Source organism: Oreochromis niloticus, linkage group LG14 (assembly GCF_001858045.2).
Source record: "Oreochromis niloticus isolate F11D_XX linkage group LG14, O_niloticus_UMD_NMBU, whole genome shotgun sequence".
In the NCBI taxonomy this organism is placed as follows: Eukaryota; Metazoa; Chordata; class Actinopteri; order Cichliformes; family Cichlidae; genus Oreochromis; species Oreochromis niloticus.
Window position 1 is genome coordinate 13,308,018 of NC_031979.2, and position 6,774 is coordinate 13,314,791.

Sequence of the window (6,774 nt, forward strand, 5' to 3'; positions counted from 1 at the left end):
TACAGTTTTAAAGAGTACAACGTACAAGTAAAAGCGTACAATTTGTACAATTAGTAAACCTAGTATGGGCCTGTTTGATATGTCGTGCACCCTGGGCCTACATTTACAGGCTGTTTTTAAAGTTACTTTAAAACACAATCCGAAAACTCATAGAAAATGTAGCCATGTAGAAAAATATCTGAGATTGAATAGGCAAATCAGGAGACAAACAGCAGACATTTTTTTTCTGAGTACATCAGTGGATCACCACACCCTAGGACAGTTAACTGTGAGCACAGAATAGCCTCAACACAGTGCCATTTGTTCTGAAATATTCAAGTAGAGTCATGCTTTAAATTTATCTGCATAAGCTGAGTTATTATGACTTTTTTTTGTTTCAAAAAGACATGAAAGGCATTTCCCAAAATCTGACCTGCACAGGCCATCTACGTACTGTCCTCAGTAATGCTGTGTAACAAGAAGGACCCGAAGCACACAGCATTGCAAGTCAAGCGATATTTATTTGCACTGTTTTCCTTTGCTTTAATGAGAGCAGCTTTCCAGTCACGTTAATGGCTCCACACCACACAGAACTGTCAGGTCGGCAACCTACTAAAATAGTCAAGGCATGACCAGCCTCCCCTGACATCACCCACTGCTCCACCCCTCCCCTGCAGCTGAGCCACAAACCACACCCCACAACATAGTGGTTACCATGGTTGCTGCAGAAACTACTGCTAACTCAGGGGTCCCCAATCCCAGTCCATGAGGGCTGGTGTCCCTGCAGGTTTTAGATCTCACCCTGGGTCAACACACCTGAATCACATGATTAGTTCATTACCAGGCCTCTGGAGAACTTCAAGACATGTTGAGAAGGTAATTTATCCATTTAAATCAGCTGTGGTGGATCAAGGACACACCTAAAACCTGCAGGGACACCGGCCCTCGTGGACTGGGATTGGAGACCCCTGTGCTAACTGAATAACTAAACGTGAACTGCCACTGCAACAACTTGTCCACAATGTGGATTTTTTTCATTACCAGACCATATGAATTAAGGAAACAGTTGAAGTTGTAACCTTTCTTTTGGACAAGCGATGAGCATAGGTAAAGCCAGCAGCTTTTTTTCTGGTGGTTTGTGCATGCACATTGTGGATGAACCTCTGGTCTTTGATGGTAAACGTGCATGGTAAGCTACCACTTGCTCTGCTTTCACTGCTCTGAGATCAGTTCCTATCCTCTGTGTGGAAACACAGCTTGCATCTCCAAGTACACAAGCTTCAGTGATTTGTCATTGTGACAGATGATTTTCCTCTTCCTCACCACCTCGGTCAACCTGTGAAGTAGAGAATGGAATGTGAAAAGTTGTTAATAACTCCTTAAGCACATTAGCAAGGAATGCCTTGACGATGTTGGAGAGGGGACTGCAGTTCTTATTAAGTCAGGCTTTATTTTTTATGGGTGGTATTCATCATGTACATATCTGAATAATTATATTATTATTGGGTTTTTGTTTGTTTGTTTCTAGCACTGATCACATAACTGCGGTTTTGAGCTATATGACAGACTCATACTTGATTACCCCCTTCTTACTCATTTCAACACATTCCTTAGAATTCACACATTATTATATTGAAATTAAAAACTGTCATGGCCTTTCCATTCACTCAGGAGAACTATTAGGTTTAATTATGGATAAATTAATATTTATATACAGCTAATTTTTAAGGATAATTTCAGAATTAACTTCTAATAAAATGTAATAAAGTTGAACTTGTAAGATGCAATAATGCAGTCACAAACAGTCTCACTAAAATGATAATATACTGGTGGTTTTATATAACAAACTTCTAGGGTTCAAAGGTGCTGAGATGTGGATCCCCAAAAAAGATAGAAATGGCTGTGGCGAACATGGACTTCAAGAAAAAGGACTATAGGGTGATGTATATTGGACGTATACAGGAGGACTAGATCTTTTGAAAAAGGTACAGTCTGAAGGACAGGCTGCAAGGTGGAGGCAGGAGAGAATGCAGCTAGGAAGCATAAAATGATAGTCTGTAGGATGACTTTTAACATCAAGAAAAGGAAATGAGTGAAGACAAGAAGTAAGAAGAAAAGCACTTGTATTGATTGGCTAGGCAGAGAGATCGAGCTGGAAAGGATGTGCAGAATGTTGGTGATTAAGGATAGACATGAACAAGAGCAAACAAAATAAGAGAGCGTATACTTTGACGAGCTGATAAATATAGGAAATGAGAGGGGAGGATGAATGGAGAACACTAAATTGGGAAGTGCAAAGCAGTGAGGAAATAGGGAAAGCTATAAAGAGGATGAAGATTGGAAAGGGAGTTGGTTTAGATGGCGTACCTGTGGAGGTATGAAGATGTCTAAAAGTGAGAGTAGTGGACTTTTGAATAAACTTGTTTATCACAATCTTGGAGAGTGAGACTAAGGCTGAGGGATGGAGAAGAAGTGTACCATTACCAATTTTCAAGAACAAGGTTAATGTGCAGGATTATAGTAACCATAGGGGCATGAAGGTGATAAGCCATGCCATGAAAATATAGGAAAAGTTGTTGAAGCTAGGTTACAAAGAGAGGTGATGATCATGGATCAGCAGTATGGCTTCATGTCCAGAAAGAGCACTACCAAAGTGATGTTTGCTTTGGGAGTGTTGATGGAGATGCATACAAAAGGTAAGTAGGAGTTACACTGTGTCTTTGTGGGTCTAGAGATATTATATGATGAGGTGCCAAGTGAGAAACCCTTGTACAGCATGAGGAAGTCAGGAAGAGAAGTTTATGATGCTGGTGCATAACATGTATAAAGACATTAAGACAGTGGTGAGGTATGCAGTAGAGGTGACAGATGGGTCCAATGTTGGGGTGGGATCACATCAGGGATCTGCCCATTTTGATTGTGATGGTGATGGATAGTTTGACAGATGAGGTTAGGCAGGAGTCTCTGTGAACTATGATGTTGGACTATGATGCAGATGAAATTGTGATCTGCTGTGTGAGTAGGGAGCAAGGAAGCGAGTCTGGAGAAGTGGAGATATGCACTGGAGAGGAATGAAAGTCTACAGAAGTAAGATCAAATCAGAGGTGGAAAGGTGAACATGCAAGGAATAGAGAAAGTGAAGGTAGATGAGTTTAAATGCATAGGGTTAACCATCCAACACAATGATCAGTTCACTAGAGAGGTGAAGAAGAGAGTGCAGGCGGGGTGGAGCAGTTTGATAGAAGTGTTACGACCCCCTCTGCTAGGCGTCAGGGGAGGAGTAACATACACAAGCCCCGAACACAATACTGAGTAAAGAAGGGTTTTAATAACAAACTTTAAACAGAAAACCGACAGGGCTGTTCAACAGACCGCTGGGCAAACAATTATTATATAAAGACAAAAGAAAAGACAAGAGTAAAAGCTAAAGGTTAACTAAGGCAAGCTGGCGGCACACAAAATAAACACTAAGAGTAAACTAAGGCGAGCCAGCATCACAATATTCTACTCACAGCCAGCTAGCAGCTCAAAGCTCTAGTCAGGCTAAGTTCAAGCATACACCAGGGTTTAACAAAGTTCAGAAATATGAACAAGTTCAACAAAGGTTGACGAGAGAGGCACGAAGGGCAAACTGCATGTTCAGTCCTAAGCAGCAGCCACTGAGTGAAGGACTTCCAGCCTTTTGTATTCCCCGGTAAATGCAGGCAGCCGTGTCATTGGTCCATCGTGTTCAAGGCTCCTGCAGCAGCCAATGGTGTGAGTGGTCTGGCACACTCTGATCTGCATGTAGTTGAGGCGGGCATAGGTCCGGGGCCAGCCAATCCCCCATGAGTCCTGGAACACTGATTTCTATAGAGGAAGGCGGGGCCACCTGAGGCCAGAGGCCGTAACACCCCTCCCCTTAAAATACCAACTATGTTGGGCAGAAGCAGACATTACAAAGTGTGAACAAAAAAACAAAGAACAAACACAGCAACACATGTTTACAACCGGGACAGACCATCAGCTAAAACATTTTCAGACCCCTTTTTGTGGTGAATGCTTAAGTTGTATTCCTGCAACAACAGAGCCCAGCGCATAAGGCGCTGGTTATGATTAAACATGCGAGCAAGGAACACGAGTGGGTTGTGGTCGGTGTACACAACAAGAGGTAACATGCTGGACCCTAGGTATACGTGAAAGTGCTGAAGAGCCAACAACAAAGCCAGGGTCTCCTTTTCAATGGTGGAGTAGTTTAACTGATTTTTATTGAACTTGCGGGAAAAGTAACAAACGGGGTGGTCCAAACCCTGCAAGTCTTCTTGCAACAGCACTGCCCCAGCCCCGACAGCACTGGCATCAACCTCGAGTTTGAACGGTCGCGTCAAATCAGGTGCAGTTAACACAGAAGTGTGGCATAGGAGGGATTTTGTACTTTCTTCAAGGTACCCAAGTAAAAATACATAAGTGAGTAAAATAAGTAAGACAAGTACTTTATCACTTACGCTGAGGTGTCTTTTGAGAGAAGCCTTATCATAAGTGCGTTTCATTTTTCTTTGTGAAACGGCAATGAGCTGCTCAGCCAGAGCATTGGCCTGACCCCAGTCCACACTTCCTGCACCAGGTGGGTACCACTGACGCATTGGAACATCATGTTCTACAAAATAGGCTTGTTGCTCTTTAGTGGCTTGCTCAGCACTTACCGTATGTTTGAAACAACCCTGCAGTGTTTCATCAGCTAACTGAGCTGCTGACAGCTGGTCTCTAGTCAAGGGCAGCGAAGAGACCTTAGGAAATTGATCAGGCTCCTCAGGTTTCACTGAGTCTGGGGGTGACAGAACATTGTTTCTGTTAGTTGGTACTTTATTCTCCTCAGAAAATGAGGACAACAACACCGAATCAGAGAGGTCAACATCAGTATCTTTACGAGCTTGTGCTCGAGTAATCGCACAGGCTGGATACAGCCCAGAGTGCACGGAAGCATCAGAAATCTTCTGATTTAGGGGGTTGTCTAAAACCTCCAGACGAGGGAGCACTAACCCTCCTGCAACATCATTGCCCAACAATATGGCCACACCCTCTATTGGCAAGGCCGGGCAAACAGCAACAGGGAAAAATCCTGTTACAAGTTTTGATTTTATAAAAACTCTGTGAACTGGTCTGGGAGCGTAACCCATCTCTATCCCCCGTAGAACAGAATTAAAACCACATTCACTTTCAGCAGAAAATGGCAAAACACTTGAGAGAATGACAGTTTGAGAACCTCCAGTGTCCCTTAAAATACGCACAGGTTTTAAATCAGATGGATTGTCTGCTAGCGATACTGAGCCATCAAAAATGAATGGTTCGAAACAGGGGTCCGGCACCTTACCACCACAACCATGGACCTCATTACGGGCCTCAGCTTTTACAAAACCCACCCCTTTTGGTTGCTGAGCATTTGACGTTTTGCGTTTTAAGGCTAAACAGTCAGCAATCACATGGCCAGTTTTATGACAGTAAAAACATTCACGGTTTTCCCTGGAACCAGACACTTTAACCGTGTGGGGCTGTTGAACAGTGCTAACCCGTGGCTTCTCACTGCCAGTAAACGAGGCTTTATGAGTGAGCACGAACTCATCAGCAAGAACAGCAGCAGATGCGAGTGACGCCACTTTCTGTTCATTTAAATATAGCACAATACGCTCAGGAATGCATTTCTTAAAATCCTCTAACAAAACTAATTCGCACAGAGCGTCATAGTCACTCGCTTTTGAAGCAACACACCACTTATCAAAGAGAATCCCCTTTTCTCTAGCAAACTCCACATAAGTTTGGGTTGGCAATTTCTTTTGCTGGCGAAACCTCTGCCTATAGGCTTCGGGGACTAACTCATATGCCTGCAAAACAGCTGTTTTAACACATGAGTAATCTAAACTGTCCTTTAAAGAAAGCGCAGCCACCACCTCTTGGGCTTTGCCGGACAGTTTGCACTGTAACAAAAGAGGCCAAATATCACTAGGCCACTGCAACGCCCCAGCGATACGTTCAAATGCTGCAAAGTATGTATCAACCTCAGTTTCTTTAAAAGTGGGCACTAAAGAAATGCACTTATCGATTTTAAAAGCAGACGCGGACGAGGAGGTGGGACCGGAATTGTCAGCAGAGACAGATGAGGCTTGAGCCTGAGACTCCAGCTCAAGCTTTCGCAGCTTAATGGCTTTGTCTGCCTCTATCTCCAGCCTTCTTATTTCAAGCTCTAACTGAGCCCGCCTGTTCTGGGCCTTCTCCTCAGCCTCCAATTGGAGACGTGCCAGCCGCACCTTCAGCCGAGCTCCTTCTCTGCCTTCTGAACTCCCAGAAGAGAGTGGATCATAGCGAGGAAGCGTGCGCGGCGTTTTTCCCCGCTCATCCCCCTCACCATCCCCACAAGAACCATTTTGGCCCTCTTCAACTACGGCAGCTTGGCTTGGCACACCAGAGACCACAGGCAAAACAGGCGCTTGAATCACACCAGCTTCCACCAACTTGTCCACCACTAAAGCTTTCAAATCACACTTACGGAGGTTTTTTGAGACCTGCAGCTGAAAGTGATCCACAATTTGCAGCAAATCATTTTTGCGACAGCTATTAATAATCTCAATAGATGGGGCATCTATAAAGTGCTGTAAACAAAACGCAGCCGACATAGCGCCTAAAGTGATAAAGCTACTCTAAAACAAACATCCCCCTTTTTATTTTTTTTTCTTCCCCCTCCTAGGAACAAAGACCCCCTATGGGGGATCCCGGACGAGCCCCCACTTATGTTACGACCGGCTCTGCTAGGCGTCAGGGGAG